The sequence below is a fragment of the Pteropus medius genome, unplaced genomic scaffold (assembly GCF_902729225.1).
Source record: "Pteropus medius unplaced genomic scaffold, Ma_sr-lr_union100, whole genome shotgun sequence".
NCBI classification, from domain to species: Eukaryota; Metazoa; Chordata; class Mammalia; order Chiroptera; family Pteropodidae; genus Pteropus; species Pteropus medius.
Genome location: NW_024346771.1, coordinates 3,945,409 through 3,953,548, shown reverse-complemented (window position 1 = coordinate 3,953,548; position 8,140 = coordinate 3,945,409). Strand labels below are relative to the sequence as shown.

At 35.0% G+C, this 8,140-nt stretch overlaps 1 pseudogene; it reads right to left on the bottom strand.

The window, feature by feature from the left end:
* Nucleotides 1–2,491: 2,491 nt before the first annotated feature.
* LOC120613880 (uncharacterized) lies at nucleotides 2,492–2,607 on the bottom strand (annotated as a pseudogene).
* Between the last annotated feature and the right edge of the window lie 5,533 nt (nucleotides 2,608–8,140).

Genomic DNA, 8,140 nt, shown 5'->3' with positions numbered 1-8,140 from the left:
TCAGGAAAATCAATATAATAATAATAGGTATAGTAGAAGGTGAAGAGAAAGAAAAGGGAACAGAGAGCATATTCAAACAAATAATTGAGAAGAATTTTCCATATCTAAGAAATGAGCTGGATATTCAAATCCAAGAAGCTAACAGAACACTCAATTATCTCTACTCAAAAAGGTCTTCTCCAAGAAGCATTATATTAAAGTTGTTAAAAATTAATGTCAAAGAAAGAACTCTCAGGGCAGTCAGGGAAAGGAAGAGAGTAACCTATAAAGAAATATCCATTAGACTATCTTCGGACTTTTCAGCACAAACCTTACAAGCAAAGAAGAAATGGAACCAAATATTCAAACTATTGAAAGAAAAAATTATCAGCCAAGAATAATACATCCATTAAAGCTCTCCTTTAGATATGAAAGAGAAATAAAGATTTTTTCAGACATGCAAAAGCTGAGGGAATTCTCCACCACAAGGACTGCATTACAGGAAATACTAAAGGGGGTCATTCTACCTGAAACAAAAGGATAAAAAATACATAACTATGACTAACAGTCAGACAGAAGCAGGAAAGTGCAACCCTTATTAAGAACAGGATATAATAAGCTTAAACATTACACAATTGTTAAAGTCCAAAAATAATAATAATAATAAACCAACACTCTAAAAAGAGAAGATAACAGCTACTGCAACTTAGAAATGAATGTTTAGCATATATAGTGATATTTTGAGACACCAAAAACAGAAAAGGTGAGGGAGTAAAAATCCAAAACCACAAAGGGGAATGTTGATAAGATGCATGCAGAGGAAAATGCACTACTGTATATATAACTGTCCTTCACATAAACTTAATGGTAACCACACTCCATAAATCCAGAACTGAGACATACAGCATAAGACATGAGAGATCACAGGGAAAAATCCACAAAACAGTACCAAATTAAAATGACAGAAACAAAAGGACAAAGAAACAGTGGAAACACCGAGAAACCAGAAAACAAAAGATAAAATGGCTATAGGAAAACCTCGTATTTCAATAAGCACCCTTAATGTAAATGGACCACACTCATCAATAAAAAGACACAGAGTAGCAGATTGGATCAAAAAACAAAACTCAACCAGATGCTGCTTTCAAGAGACACACCTCAGCTGCAAAGACAAATATAGACTCAAAATGAAAGGGTGGAAAATAATAATACAAGCAAGTGGCAACCAGAGAAAGCCATTTGTAGCTGTTCTTAGCTGATGAAATAGACTTCAAAATAAAAAAGGTAAAGAGACACAGTGATAGACACTTCATAATGATAAAGGGAACCATACATTAAGAAGACCTAACATTTACTAATATCTATGCTCCCAATCAGGGAGCACCAAAATATATAAAGCACCTACTAACAGAACTAAAAAGGAAACTGACAAGAATACAATCAAAGCAGAGGGCCTAAATATCCCATTGTTAGAGATGAATAGATCATCCAAACAGAAAATCAATAAGGAAATAACATCCTTAAATGATACATTAGACCAATTAGACATAATCGACATTTCATCCCAAAACAGCAGATTATATATTCTTCTCTAGTGCATATGAAACATTCTCGAGGATAGACCATATGTTGAGACATAAAACTAGCCTCAACAAATTTAAGAAGATTGAAATCATACCAAGCATATTCTTTGATCATAATGCTTTGAAATAAGAGATCAACTGTGAAAAGAAAGTGGGAAGAATCACAAATACATGGAGATTAAACAATGTGCTACTGGTGAATGACTGGGTCAGAGAATAAATAAAAAGAGAGATTAAGAGATACATAGAAAAGAATGAAAATTATAGTATAACATATTGAAACTTTTGGGACACCAGTAAAATCAGTAATAAAAGGAAAGTTCAAATCATTACAAGCCTATCTCAAAAAAATATGAATGAGCCCAAATAAATAAATGAATGCTTTATCTTAAAAAAAAAAAAACTAGAAAAAAAGAACAAATGAAGCACAAAGTCAGCAGACTGAAGGAAATATTCAAAATTAGAGCAGAATTAACTGAAATTAAGAAAAAAAAGACAATAGAAAAAATATGCAACAAAAAGCTGCTTCTTTAAGAAGATTAATAAAATTGACAAACCCTGGTCTAGACTCACTGAAGAAAAGAGAGCAAACACAAAGTCAGGGATAAAAGAGGAGAATTAATGACAGTTATCATCAAAATACAAAGGATCACACAAGAATACTACGAAAAATTATAAAACACCAAATTTAATAACCTGGAAGAAATAAACAAGTTCTTAGAAATATAAACCTTTCTTAAACTGCATCAAGAATAACTGGAAAATCTAAATAGACTGTTCAGCAGAATGGAAATTGAAACAATCATCAAAAACTTACCCAAAAGTAAAAGTGCAGAAATAAATGGCTTCACCAGTGAATTCCACCAAACATTCAAAGAGGATTTTATTTATTTGTTTGTTTATTTATTTATTTATTTATTTAGTATTTATGCCTACAGCACCTGGTCTTCCTAGGTGGTCTCCCATCCAAGTACTAACCAGGCCCGACCCTGCTTAGCTTCCGAGATCAAACATTGGGCTTGTTCAGGGTGGCATGGCCATAGACCATCAAAGAGGATTTAATACCTCTTTTTCTCAAACTCTTCCAAAAAATTCAAGAAAAAGCAATACTTTCTAACTCATTTTATGAAGCCAAAATTATCCTAATACCAAAACCTGGTAAGGATAACATACACATTCACAGAAAGAAAACTACAGACCAACATCTCTCATACACACAGATACAAAAATCTTAAATAATATATTAGCAAATTGGATACAACAACACGTTACAAAGATTTTATACCATGATCAAGTTGGCTTCATCCCAGGGGCACAAGGATGGTTCAACATATGCAAATTGATTAATGTGATACACCACATAAACAAAATAAAGAATAAAATCATATGATATTATCAACAGATGTAGAAAAAGATACAGCATCCATTTATGATCAAAACACTTAATCTAATGGGTATAGAAGGAAAGTATCTTAACATAACAAAGGCCAAATATGACAAACCCTCAGCCAACATTATACTTAATGGTGAAAAACTAAAAACGTTTCCTCTAAGATCATGAATGAGACAAGGCTGTCCACTATCACCACAGTTATCCAGTATAACATTGGAGGTCCTAGCAAGTGCAATCTGGCAAGAAAAAGAAATAAAAGGCATTGAAATAGGGAAAGAAAAAGTCAAATTATCACTTTTTGCAGATAATACTATTATCTACATAGAAAACCCTAAAGACTCCACTATTATTATTATTTCTAAAACTCTATTAGAAATAATAAATACAGTAAAGTTTCAGGATACAAAATCAATGTTCAAAAATCTATAGCATTCTTATACTCTAATACTGAATTGTAAGAAAAAGAAATGAAAAAATCAATTCCTTTTGTAATTTCAACAAAAAAAGAATAACATATCTAGGAAAATCTAATGAAATACGCAAATGACCTATACATTGGAAACTATAAGACATTATTAAAGAAATTGAAGAAGACACAAAGAAATGGAAAGATATTTCATATTCTTGGATTGGAAGAATCTACATAGTTAAAATGACCTTATTACCTAAAGCATTAAACAGATTTAATGCAATCCCCATCAAAATCCCTTTGGCATATTTTAAAGAAATATTTAAAAAAATCATCAGATTTGTATGGAAGCACAAAAAAAAAAAACAAATTGCCAAAGCAATCCTAAGGAAAAAAAATTCTGGAAGTATCACTCTGACTGACTTTAGATTATACTACAAAACGACAATGATCAAAACAGCATGGTATTGGCAGAAAAACAGACACACAGACCAATGGAACAGAATTGAAAGTTCAGAAGTAAACCCCTGTATATATGGGCAAATAATTTTTGACAAAAAGCCAAAAACATAGAATAGAGAAAAGAAAGCCTCTTCAATAAATGGTGCTTGGAAAACTGGAAAGCCACCTGCAAAAGAGTGAAACTAGACTGTTGTCTAATACTATACACCAAAATTAACTCAAAATGGTTTAAGGATCTGAATATAAGACCTGAAACAATAAAATGCATAGAAGAAAACATAGGAACTAAACCCAAGGACTTTGGACTTAAAGAGGATTTTACGAATTTGACCTTGAAGGCAAAGGACGTAAAAGCAAAAATAAATGAATGGTACTATGTCAAACTAAAACGCTTCTGCACAGCAAAAGAAACCATCAACAAGGCAAAGTGGCACCCATCCGAATGGGAGAAAATATTTGCAAACAATGCCTCCGATAAGGTGATAATATCAAAAATATACATAGAATTCATATGACAAAAAAATAAACAATCCAACTAAAAAATGGACAGAGGACCTGAACAGACACTTCTCCCAAGAAGACATACGAATGGCCAGCAGACATATGAAAAGATGATTAACTTCACTAGCTATCAGTGAAATGCAAATCAAAATCACAATGAGATACCACCTCACACTTGTTAGAATGGCTATCAACAATAGGACTAGTAATAACAAGGGTTAGAGAGGTTGTTGGGAAAAAGGAACCTTCATACACTTCTCGTGGGAATGCCAATTTGTACAAGCACTATAGAAAACAGTATGGAGGTTCCTCAAAAACTAAGAATTGAAATACCATATGATCCAGCAATCCCTCTCCTGGGTATTTACCCAAAAGACCTGAAAATGTTTATCCACAAAGACATATGCACCTTATGTTCATAGCAGCATTATTCATGGAGGCCTGTATGTGGAAGCAACCAAAGTATCCTACAATGGAAAACTAGTTAAAGAAGATGTAATACATATATACGTATATACATATGTATATACATATGTATATACATATATACGTATATACATACGTATATACGTATATATGTATATATATGTATATATACGTATGTACATATGTATATACGTATATATGTATATACGTATGTATATACGTATATATGTATTATACATATGTATATACATATGTATATATGTATATATGTATATATGTATTATACATATATATATGTATTATACATATATAAATTGGACTTTATCAAAATAAAAACTTTTATTCTTTGAGGACACTGTTAAAAGAATGAAAAAATAAGCCAAAGACTGGGAGAAAATACAAATTATATATCTAATAAAAGACTTCTATCTAGACTATATAAAGAACTCTCGAAACTGAATAATAAGGAAACAAACCACCCAAAAGTAGGCAAAAGATTTAAATAGGCACTATGACAAATAAGCAAAAGCAAAGATATTCAATATCATTCATTATTAAGAAAATTAAAGTTAAATTAAAAGCATAATTATGTACCACTATACACCTGTTGGAATGGCTCCTTGTTATCGTTGTTATTGTTCAACTGCCAATGCCAACTGCTGACAAGGATGCAGAGCACCTGAAACTCTCATACACAGCTGATAGGAATGCAAAATGGCATACTTTGGAAAGCAGTTTGGCAGTTTCTTATAAAGCTAAACATATATTTATGATACAAACCAGAAATCCCACTCCTCAGCATTTACCCAAGTGAAATGAAACCTATGTTCACACAAAAACTTGCACATGAAAGTTTACTGTGACTTCTATAACTGTCAAAATCTGAAAACAGCCAAAGTTCCTTAAACTAGTGAATGGGTAAACCATACGATGGAACACTACACAGCAATAAAAAAGGAACAAACTACTAATACACACAATAAATATATGAATGGAATGGCAACTGCATCATCCAAAGTAAAAGAAGGCGAACTCAAAAGGTTACATACTGTATGAATCCATTTATACAATTTTTACAGAAACAAAATTATAGAGACATCAAATAGATCAGCATTTATCAGAAGCTGAGAGACATGGGGGAACTTTGGAGGCCACAGAATTATTCCATATCCTGATCATAGTTACACAACTATATACTCTTTTTCAAATTTTTCAGAACCGTACACTGAAATTGGTGAATTTTACATATTTTATAATGGCAAAACACATGCACATGTCTCTGGGGATAAAAAAGGGGAGGATTTGGTATCAGTCCCTTTTCTGTTCCCTTACCAAGCATGCACTGAGCCCCTACTAAGCCCCATATGTATGATATCCCCCAGCTCTGTCATTAGCACCCAAGATGGCACGTCTTGAAAGACCACAGGCAGCTGAGGCTCCCAAAGCAGTACAAGTTCGGCAGCTGTGTAGTCCTCCTGGCCAGAAACTACAAGGTTTCATTGCTCAGCTTAAATAAATGCGTCTGCTTACAACCCACCAGGAGACCAAAATGAAGCTCTCCAAAGCAATTTTATCTTCAGTTTTCAGAACAGTTTTAAAATCCCGTTATAGAGCCAGCATGAGACTAATGCATACAATCTCAGTAATAGAAAAGCAGAATGGGCGAGGACAAATAGATCTGAGTCTCCTATCCAAGAATTATCTTAGGTCAGGCCCACTCTGATCCTATTGTCCCCCATCCTGCTCCCAATGAAAATTCTATAAGCATATCAGAACAGTGCTGAAAAGTGGGCATGTATTTTCTCTAGCATGGAATAATTTCTACTGAGAGATCTTCCCGCTACAGCTTGTCAATCAAATTTGTTTGTCAGGCAAATTAAAAGAAGTTACTAAATATGCAACCCTGAGCTGCTGTTTTCTTGTTACTCTGAGCAATCCCACTCCTTCATCCTGAAATCTGCTAAGGGCAGCCACATTCTCCACAGTTCCCCAGTGCCTAGGACAGCTCCCAAAACATATTATGCTGCTAATGAATCAATAAATGAGTGAATGAACAAATATAAAGCCATTCAAAATTCATTTCTTAACAAAATAAAATCTGTTAAAGAAAAGAAGGTATTCATTGAATGTTTCTCTCCAGTGTAGTTGTGGCTGAGGAGACACAAAGAAAGATCAATTCTTCTGATAGGACAACTTGGGAAATCTTTAATAGTTTACTTGGCCCAGGCACATTCAGGAGGCTGCCAAGCCCCCTCTCCTACAAACAGGGTTGTCTAGGTGATTCAGATGTCTACTGGGGCTTCCCAAACTCTAGACCTCTACTAAGATTGAACAAAACCCCTAAGTCCATAGTTTATAAAGTTTAAAGCCTTCGCCAAGCTTTTGCAAAACCCAGAAGGGCTTACGTGAAAATGGCCAGTGCTCCTTCTGGGCTTTCTTCCACTCAGTCTTCTCTATTGTGCACCACATCCACCCATCCAGATGTTAACTTAAGCCTTCTTCCCAGTTCTCTCTCATACAGAGAGAGAGAGAGAGAGAGAGAGAGAGAGAGAGACAGACAGAGAGAGACAGAGAGACAGAGAGAGAAAGAGAGAGAACACGTCACATGAAAACTTTTACAAAATATTGGTGTGTGCAGCAAAGTTCACTAAAGACTGAGGAAGGGGTAGTATATTGCACTGTCAACTCAGAATTGTGCTTTAGGCATTCCTGTTTCCTCTCAATGACCTCATCCCCAGGGGCACCTCCCCTAGTCCCTGGGAACTGGAGATTTCACCATTTGCCTGCTACACCTCTCCAGTCCCTGGGAACTGGAGATTTCACCATTTGCCTGCTACTCTTTCTTCCTTTATCTGCCTCCTTCTTCTTCCCTCCTCCTCTTTCAAAGGACAAAAATTAAAAAACCAAATTATTCTCATTGTTTATTCAGAGAATCTCAAAATCCCTTTGTGTGACTGGATCCTTCTATCATCCATGCCCTTGGGGTCTCACCTTCTTCCTCAGTGGTTTTTCATGGTCTTTTCCCAAAGACAGTTCTTCCCAGGGATAAACAGAGGGCCAAATGTTAAAATAACTGCTGGTCCTGCACCAACCACAGAAAGAGCCGGGAGGACCCTCTGACCTAGGTCTGTCACCACCCTTTCATTCCAGTAACTCCCTGATGGAAAAGAACACAGGTCCAAGACTGCACCTTCCTTAACTCACTTTACATTATGAGTCCAAGTAGTTGGACCTAATCCTTTAGTATCTTGGTACAGGACTCACTGAGCAATTATCCCACACCTTTTATGCATATGTCCTCCAATGTCCTGCTTTTCTCTCTGAGCATAAATTTTCTCCTCCTCCCCTGCCTTAGGATCCCAGAGTCCTCCCACTCTCAAACGTTGT